General features: G+C 42.9%; 1 pseudogene; it reads left to right on the top strand.

Moving 5' to 3' along the window:
• The first annotated feature begins 7,968 nt into the window (after positions 1–7,968).
• Positions 7,969–8,505, top strand: LOC104653469 (transmembrane protein 128-like; annotated as a pseudogene).
• The last annotated feature ends 1,102 nt before the right edge of the window (positions 8,506–9,607 follow it).

Below are 9,607 nucleotides of genomic sequence, written 5' to 3'. Positions count from 1 at the left end.
CCTGTGAAGAACATGCCATCTGAGATTGCATAGACCTCCCTAACCACGTCTTAGCTCCCAGCATCACTCTGCTATTCTCGTTAGTTTCCATTCTATTAATAATTTTGACCTCAGTCCCAGCACCTGTTGGAACTTTATCTCGTAATCTGGTTTGCCTTTCTGTCTTCATTTTTATAAAGTTATTCTGTCTGAAACATTTATTTTATATTGTTCTGCCTCTTACCCTGACATTGTGTGACTGCCACCAGGGTCCACAGGTCCATAGATAACTGAGTCTGAGCCACAGAGACATTTCTTGTGAGGGCAAAAGGAATAGCAAGAGCTCCTGGATTCAGCAGGATTTTTCTTCCTTCTGAAAACAATGGCGACCTTAGATCAGCGTGTCTTCTGGGTTTGGACATAAATCAGTCTGTGACACTGCATCTAAAACACATGCTTCATGCTGAGATTAAGATGTTAGTAAAGTTAAAGCCTATCATTTGGTGCCTTTGCAAGTAACCTTTAAAGATACCAACATTAAGATTCAGTAATAGGATAGCAATTACTTTTGACTTGAGTTTAATAAAATTTTACCTTAATTAGTTCTTAGGTTGATAAGCTATTCAAATGAGTTAATAATATCCTGAAAATGTTCAGTAGGAATATACAAATAATAGCACTTACGCATAATTCTATCTAACTTATCCAAGCCTTAGATCATTGCATTCCCTGATGCTAATAGGTATTCCTGGCTTTGAGTTATAGTTTTAAAAGCAAACATATGAAATTCAGACACAAGAAAATATCTGCTTCAGGTTCTTGCAAGCTATAGAGACAGAGCTTTTACAAAGTCCCCTTTTTAGGGTACCGTCAAGCACTACGATGTACCAGAAACGTAAATGGTGAAAAATGTGTACTGCTCCCTCTGAGATCAGTTCCTACGCACTCTCTCCCACCAATCCATAGACTTCACAGTGACCAAAGCCATCTCTCAATAATTACAAATGTGGTCAGGCCCCTTCCTTGGTTAGAACCTCCCTATTACTTACAGAATAAACTCCTAACTCCCTAAAGAAGAGGGTCTGCCACAGTGTTTCAGCTTGAGTTTCAGCCTCAACCCCCAGGCAAACTCCTTATGCCTGTGCCCTTTGCTCAGTGATATGGTTTGGTTCTGTGTCCCCACCTGACTCTCATGTTCAATTGTAATCCTCAGTCTTGGAGGTGGGGCCCAGTGGGAGGTGACTGGATCATGGGGGCAGTTTCTCATGGTTTAACACCATCCCCCCTTGGTGCTGTCATCACAATAGTGAATTCAAGTGAGATCTGGTTGTTTAAAAGCCTGTAGCACCTCCCCCATGCTCATGGTCCTGCTCCTACCATGTAAGACGCCTCCGGTCCCCTTTGCCTTCTTCCGTAAGTATAAGTTTCTCAACACCTCCTCAGAGGCTGAGAAGATCTTGCCTTGCTTCCTGTACAGCCTGCAGAATCATGAGCCAATTAAACCTCTTTTCTTTACAAATTACCCAATCTCAGGTATTTCTTTATAGCAGTACAAGAACAGATTAATACAATCAGGCTACCCCTCAGTCAGTGCCCTTTGCCCAGGCTGTCTCTCAGGCTACTGTGGCTTCTCATCTGGGAAAACATTTCTATTTATGTTTTAAGAACAAATTCAGACATCACCATCTCGAGATGGCTCTCTGTGATCCTGCCACACATACATCCTCCTCTGGGATCCTCTCCCTTCTTGTTGCCTGCTCCATCTGTGACACTTCTTACATAGTGCCATTACAACCTGTTGACAGGGCTGCCTCTCGCCTACACTCAGAATTTCCAGAGGCCCAGTTTTCTTCCCCAGCCATTAACAAAGTGCTTTACACACAGCAGATTCTCAATAAATATCTGTGGAATAAAGAAATGAATGAAATAGGTAAAATTTATCTGTAACCTTCTTCTACTCATCTGCTGAGCCTTCCCTTCCTCCTCCCACCAATGTCTGCACCACTGTCAATTCCCTGTCTCCAGCCCTAGCTGTCCAGTTTTGTCCTAATAATCAATATCAAATGCTGCTCCCAGGAAAGGTTTTGATAAATACAAGGCTGAGCCTCACATTGGGCTTTTACAATTTACTAGGTGACAAAATCATAAGCCAAAATAATAAACCTCTGATGGTGGGATTTCTTTAGCCTTGTAAGAGGCTCTGTCACAGTCTCTCTGCTTACACTGCTGCATTTTGTGTAAGGGCTGCCTTCTCGTGATTGTTAGAGGTGCCAGAATCTCTATAAACCCTTGGCTGTATAATCTGGGGCCCTGGTAAATCCGTCTGCTTCAAACTGAATGGTCCAGCCTATCTCCAAGAACTGCCAAAGTATTGAAGCAGCTTGAAAAAAATAAATATTTCTGTTTTTCTAATAAGGTTTCACATTTGAAAGATAAGGAAGCCTTTACCTACAAAATAAGTTAAACTCAGCAGAGGTAATTTAAACACTGATTGATTTTGTCTTTCATATTTGGTTAACTATTTAACATGCAGTTATTAATATTTCCTAATGGGGTGAGAATGAAATCATTAAAACCCTAATAGGAACTGAGCAAAGAATTCTTTCCCAGTAGTCTTTCAGAAGATAACCAGTCAAATGGTGACAGAAAGAAAAAAAAAAAAAGATGATCTCAGAAAAATAACAGAGTTCAATAAACATTCAGCTCCTTTTCCTAGGAATTCTGCATGCTCCTTTTGAGTGTTTTATAAAAGGTCTTTTTAGGAAGATAAAGGGTAAATGGTAAGTTCTATCATGCCTGTTCATCAGAAGAGGGAGTGACCATTTGGGAGTGACACACACTGCCCAATGTCCTTACACGTAGGATGAAATAACTTGTGTTTGAAATATATCAACAGGATTCTGCCTGCCCAGCTACCATCATGACGTAATGGCCCTGTGAATCAATATCATACTGCTGAGCAGAGACAGAGAAGGAATCACCTAGCCATTGGGCAATGAAAGTTTTCAGTCTGCTAAGTTAGATCAGAGAATAATACGATTTTACCATCTTTCCTGGCTGAGTCTGCTTCATGGTGGCAAAGCCCTGCACTTAGGTGGTACAAAATCATGTTCTGAAAGTCCTTATCTTCCAGGCCATAACAATATCATACCATATGGAAGACTAGAAATCAAACTATATGATGGGTAAGGAGATACCTTTAAAACCCCAAACACTTTATATCAGGTGGTGGCATTACTGTGTGGGGATAGACAAAGCTGTTGACTTATAAAGTTCATCAGCTACATTGTCAAATCCAGGACCCCACAGTGATGGGCAAACAAATGCAAGCCACCTCCTCCCCTACCCAACTGAAACAGATTATGATTCAAGGAAGCAATGTTATATATTTCAATAGCTATCAGACGCTTGGGACACCAGAAAAGCCCACTTATGCCATCTGACTATATGTTATACTAGATTATGTATTGGTTTGGAGTAGAAAATGGTTCTGAGTTCCAACTCAGGCTCTTGAGTTTGTCTACACACCCCTTTTAGTGAAAATAAGATTTCTTTGCTTCCTGACTTCTCCACCTCCCCAGAGCGGAGCAAAGGTCTGGCAGATGAGACTATTTCCTGAAATCATTTAATGCTGGAAGAAAGAGGAGGAGTATTCTAGTCCAATTCTCTGATCCAGTGTAGTAAAAATTAAAAGAGATCATGCATGTAGAGCCTGTAGCACAATAACTAGCATATGCTAAGCCCTCAATAAAAGTTACTATTAATAGTACCAATAGTAATATCTCAGAGCTGTTTAGTGGAACTGGAACCTGTCTGTCTAGACGCTCAACCTTTGCAATAAACCCGGTGGCCTCCCACTGTGAGAGGACTACCTAGAGGATGAGGCTTTGAAAAACTGTTTTAGAAGAGCCAATTATTTCCAAGCTATTTATTTTATTGTAAATTCCACCATTTTTATGCTCAGATAGTTCAGTTTAACAATATTAACAGATAAAGTCTGATTTATTTTAGATTCCCAATTATTTTCCCATTTCCTTTAATAACAGGAGTCCAGACATACAAAGCAAATGTGCTAAAGAAAATCCCTAAATGATTACTTTCATTAAAATTGTGTTTACTTGAAAATTAGACAATAAACCTTAACATCTCAGGGCTCCAGCTGTACAGTTTGACAATAACCAGCACCTACAGATATATTTTAGCAAATACACTCCCACAAGATGCTTCAGGCTTTACAAAATGCCATGGTTGCTGGAAAACAACTTGGAACCAATGACCTTCTAAGCCTTATCCAAAAGCAAGCAAAACAAAACAAAATGAGGAAATTACTCCATCCCCCAACACAAGAACAAGAAAGGTATTTTCCTGTTTCCTGCCTAAAGAAATGGAGGACCTATCCAACATAGTTACTTTTACTTTACTCAGTCATCAAATAAATGGAATAGTTTGATTCTAACAAACCAGAAAAGTAAGTGTGGCTTCATAATCTCTCTGCCTAAAGGACATCATTATTGCCTAAAATAAATCAAACATTGACATTTCGATTTAAGTGGCAATAATAATAACAATAATAATGATACTGGCCAGGATGATAGGGAGGCATTTTGTTGGGGGAAAATGGGTTCCACAGTCAAAATAATTTCCAAAAACTCTTATTCAAACGTAGTTACACTGATAAAATTAGCCACGTTTCTTTACTACAGTATACTCCAAGGCTTCAGTTCCCTAATGTGAATTATTTCTCCAGGACAGTAAAATACTGTGTATCAATTTGCAAACATTTCTTTGCAGAGAATCAGTTGGAGCTGGTATTTCCTACAGCCCATTTTGGAATACTTCTAGATTATAGGCAGGTATTGAAAAGTACTTTCTAGTATTAAAGTAACCATATTGTATGGAGTACATTCTGACATTAGATCCTTAATACCTACCAGTTATATAATCTTAAAATATATATTACTAACCATTGTCTATAGAAATTGAATTCATATTAATAGTGAAAAGAAAATTCACCACTTCATTATAGTTTGTTTACCACATACATTTAATTATTATTAAAGCTTTTTATAAACACTTTTTCCTTCTTCAGGTAACTGCAATTAAAGTTGACCTTGTTGAACTAATTTAAGAATCAGTATAGATTTTTAAATGTATTTTAAAGTTATTTGCTCATGAAAGTTCCTATGTATCTGTATAGAAAATTTAGCAAATGCAGAAAAGTGTTCTTTAAAATAAAATAGTAACTGATCACTAATAATTTCACAGCCTAGAAATAAACCTTGGTATGTTCCCTTTCACAGTTTTGTCTTTCAATTTTTTCGTATACTGAGCATTTTCCCTTGACATTAAAAACCATATAGATTCAAAAGCGTATTACCCATGGCTAAACACGGTGGACTAACATTGTGCATTCATCTTCTTTGTTTCCTATTAAAAAGTGAAAAGTTACAAAGAGAATTCAAGAGCAGGCAATGCCATTTTTTTTTTCAAGATGAAAAGCAGATGAAGGCATGGTGATTGCCTTAGTAGAACAGAAAAAGCTGAAATTCAGTCTCTACAGCTGGAGATTTTGTCTCTCTATATATTTTTTAAAAATTCATTCCGGAATCTTCTCCAAAGAGTTCCACAGAAAGTGGAGATGAGACATGGAGCAGAAAAGGACTGGCTTCAAATCTGTGTGGGATTAGATGCCCAGGCCCTGACTATTCCTTCTTCCCCTATCCCCAGAACATGGATGGTTCATTCTTTGGAGAAAATAAACCAGAGAACCTCCTAGACATGGAATTGCCGAACCCAGCAATGGTCAAGAGAGAGGGTAAGGATGATCCAAGAGACTAAAACTGGGAGGTTGAGGGAAACTCTATAAATCAAAAGATGAGACCCCACCACCACCACCCCCCTTCAGAACACTGGCAACAAAGCTGATAACTGCAAGGTAGTAAATTGGAGAATCCTTCTATGAATAAACAAAACTAAATAAACCCACATACTTAAAAAGTCATTTTTACTAATATTTGTGGCCCAACTAACAGAAAAGGTAACAGTCTGTCCTATTGTTACAGGAGCCCTGAGGCATCACTTTTCTGGCTGGAATCCTCTGTGCGGCTGCTACAGCAGAGCAGGCAGCTCCAGGTGCTGGCGTGGGCACTGGCTCTCTGTGAGGCTACAGCTGAACCAGACAAAACACAAGCAACTTCCATGGCTGGCACCAGGGAGCATGGTGGTGCCTGGAAGACTCCTTCCTTGGAGACACCAGGGCCCCAAGGAAGGAGTCACAGCCCTGGCTCAGGGAGCTCCCAGAACTGGGCTCCCCAAAGGACCACAGCTCTTCTCTCCTTCTCTTCACCTGCAACATGGCAAGCAAGGGGCATGTCTCAGCCCTGTTTGCATTATAGCTCTTTTAACCTCACCATTCCCAAGTTCTTATCCTGCAACCAGGAAGAATGATGTAGTCAGAGAAGTGAAAGATGAGGAAGAGGAAGAGGAGCTTTATTGAGCAACAGAAGAGCTCAAAAGGGACCCAGAGTGGTAGCTCCTTTCCACAGCCAAGGTGTCCCAACAAGTGTTCAGGTCCTAGCAGAGAGGGTAGCTCTTTGTCTCTCTGTCATCTACTCTACTCTGACTGAGCCTGGGGCTTCTATGGGCGGCAGAGGGGAGGAAATGCCTGCCAATTAGTCCATGGGTGGCCATGGGCAGTCCAGAAAGGGCACCACAAGTCCTCACTCCAATCTGTGGGACTGGCAGCCTGGTCTCCAGTGTTCAGGCCCTCACTGAGGACCCACCCCTTTCTCACCAGAAGCCTGTCTGTTTCCTGCTGCTGTCCATGGCACCCAGGCTGCTCATACCAACGGGCACCAGCAAGATTGCTCCCAGCCACCTTCAGTGACCCCCTCAGCTTCTCTGCCCTCAGGCTTGTCAGCATTCAAAGTCTGGAGGGGGCTGAGGCAGCAGGGCCTGTTATGTCAGCACTTCCCTCAGCACAGGCACACACAGCTAGACTGTGACAGTGCTGGACTCAGTCCCAACCCTGCTGCAAGATCAGAGAGGGCGCTGGGAGTGGAGAAAGGCCAGGCAGCAGGAGCAGGCATCTCTGAGCCTGTAAGGGCAGTCAGGGCCTTCCTGGGCCCCCAAGAGTGCAGAGTCCCAGTCCACAGCCCAGACCTGGGAAGGCACGCAGCCTCAACCACACCCCCTCACAGCCTTGGGTGGGCACTCCAGGTCCTGGCTGTGCCACAGCTGGCATCCAGGGCAGGGGCCACATTGCCGTGAGTGCTCCGATTTTCCCAGCATTCAGGGGTAGCCCACAGCTGAGTGGATTGCGGCCCTGGCCCAGCCATTGGGAGTGTGAGGCTCGGCAGTCACCCCCACGTGGGGTGGACCCTGGGGATGCAGACCTGGGTGGCCTTGCACAGAGCCTCCTTCCAAGGCACAGGAACCCAGCACCCTCCATGGGGTGGACGCAGTGGCTGTGCCGTTGGTCAGGACCCCAAAACGGGCACCACTCCCACTTCCCACCCTGGGCCTCGAAAGCATGACCCCAGTTCCACGCCCTGGGGCCAGCTCTCACGCTGTATGGCACCGCCTGGGGCCCAGCGCCACCTCGGGGCCCCTGGCTGCCCACCCGCACTGCTCCCTTGCCCCGCTGCCCCTCCACCAGCAGGCAACCCAGCCGAGCCCCACAGCAGTAGCCCCCAGTGCCATGGGCTGCAGGAGGGCTGTCTGCCTCTTCCCTGAGCCCTCCCGGCAGCCACTGGTGTGACAACACTGGCTGCACCAGGCAGCCTGCAGCTGCCATCACTGTCATCTACAATAATGCTCTGAACTTAGCTCCCGGCCAGCTTTATGATGCCTCACTCTTAACCGTACCTGGAGAGACAAAACCTCCCGACACAGGAGGAAAGCTTCGAAGGTAAAATATATATAGTCATTAAAAACTAAACTTAACGGAACCCCAAACATTTAAGGTAAAAGGGTGAAACACAAAAATAAAACCGTGATAAACATCAACCTGGCATTTCGGAGCCATACCAAGACGGACGCTCCACGGCCTGGCAGCGGCTCCGGCGACGATTCCTGCTCGGGCCTGAGGCCGAGGCCCGGCCGGACGGCGAGGGCGACGCTGGGCCGGAAACTTCCACAGCTGTTGAGAAAAAGGAGAAGCCGCTTCCAAGACTTAATATCCATTCTGGATTCTGCTTTCGGGCACCCATTGTTGTGACCTATTATGCTGACTTCTTTAAAACCCTCAAAGAAAGCTTTCACACTAGCAGCTGGTTTCTCTGTGGCCTGCCTTGTGCTGGTCAGCTTACCAATCGCGTTTTACTGCAGAGTCTATCTGGAACGGCATTGTGGAACTGGAGAATAGGATGTCAAGTATCCAGCCTGGATACCCATCACCACTGCCGCCTTTATTGCAGCAGGAATTTCCTTCAACAGTACTTTATGGCATGTGTGGTCATTTTTCACTCCGTCGTGTCGTTTACCCAGTTTATGGGGATTGTAATGTTTATCTCACTCCTTGGGTGACTTCTGGAGGGTCTTCTATGTTGCCCAGGGTAACTTTGAACTCCTGGGATCAAGTGGTCCTCCTGCCTCAGCCTTCAAAGTAGTTGGGACTGCAGGCCCACACCACCATACCTGGCTGGGCATGTACATTTGAAGTGAATGGTTAAACATCCAGCTAGCTGAAAGCATGACAGATCCTAACAGAAAAGCAACTACGTTGTGTATTTTTGCAACTATGAAGTGAATGGTTTCCTGGGAAAAACTGTGACGTGTATAACTGTTGTTAAAACCAAAGTAAGTTACAATTCACTTGCAAAACAAACAAACAAAACAAAAACAAAAACAAAATCAACCTATATAGATAAGAAAAGATACTGCAACCATGAAATAAAAAAACGGAATCTGTATCAGGGGACACAGGAAGTGGGCAAAAAAAAAAAAAAAAAAAAACTCATAAGAGATGTTTTTTATTTATTATGGAAATTTTAAAATACTACAGAAAAAAATCAATGGGAAGTTTGGAATATAATGAGATATTTCCCAGAAAGCAGAACACAAAGACAAAAAAATGTGGGAAATGGAAAGAAAAAGAAATAAAATTAGAAGGTTAAGCTAAGAAGTTCAATACCTGACTAGCAGGAATGCTAGAAAAAGAAATAAGAGAAAACAGGACAAAGAATGTGTATGAGAGAATAATAATTATGTATTTAAATGTATAGTTTTTTTTTTTATTATTAAGTAGACTATTTTCCAGAGCAGCTTTAGGTTCACAATAAAATTGAGCATAGAATATAGAGATTTCCCACATACTCCCTCCTCCCCTACACACACACATATACATACTGCCCTACTATCGACATTCCCCACCAGAGTGGTACATTTGTTACAATCAATGAACCTATATTGTCACCCAAGGTCCATATGTTATATTAGGCTTTAACCTTGATCGTATACATTCTATGGGTTTTGAGCAATGTCTGACATGAACTCACTGTGATAGCAACATATCGAGTAGTTTCACTGCCCTAAACATCCTCTCTTCTCTCTTTATTCATGCTCCCCACTAACTCCTCACAACCACTGATCATATTACTGTCTTCACAGTTTTTCCTTTTACGGAATG

This window comes from Saimiri boliviensis, chromosome 7 (genome assembly GCF_048565385.1).
Source record: "Saimiri boliviensis isolate mSaiBol1 chromosome 7, mSaiBol1.pri, whole genome shotgun sequence".
NCBI lineage: Eukaryota > Metazoa > Chordata > Mammalia > Primates > Cebidae > Saimiri > Saimiri boliviensis.
This window is presented reverse-complemented; position numbering and strand designations above follow the sequence as displayed.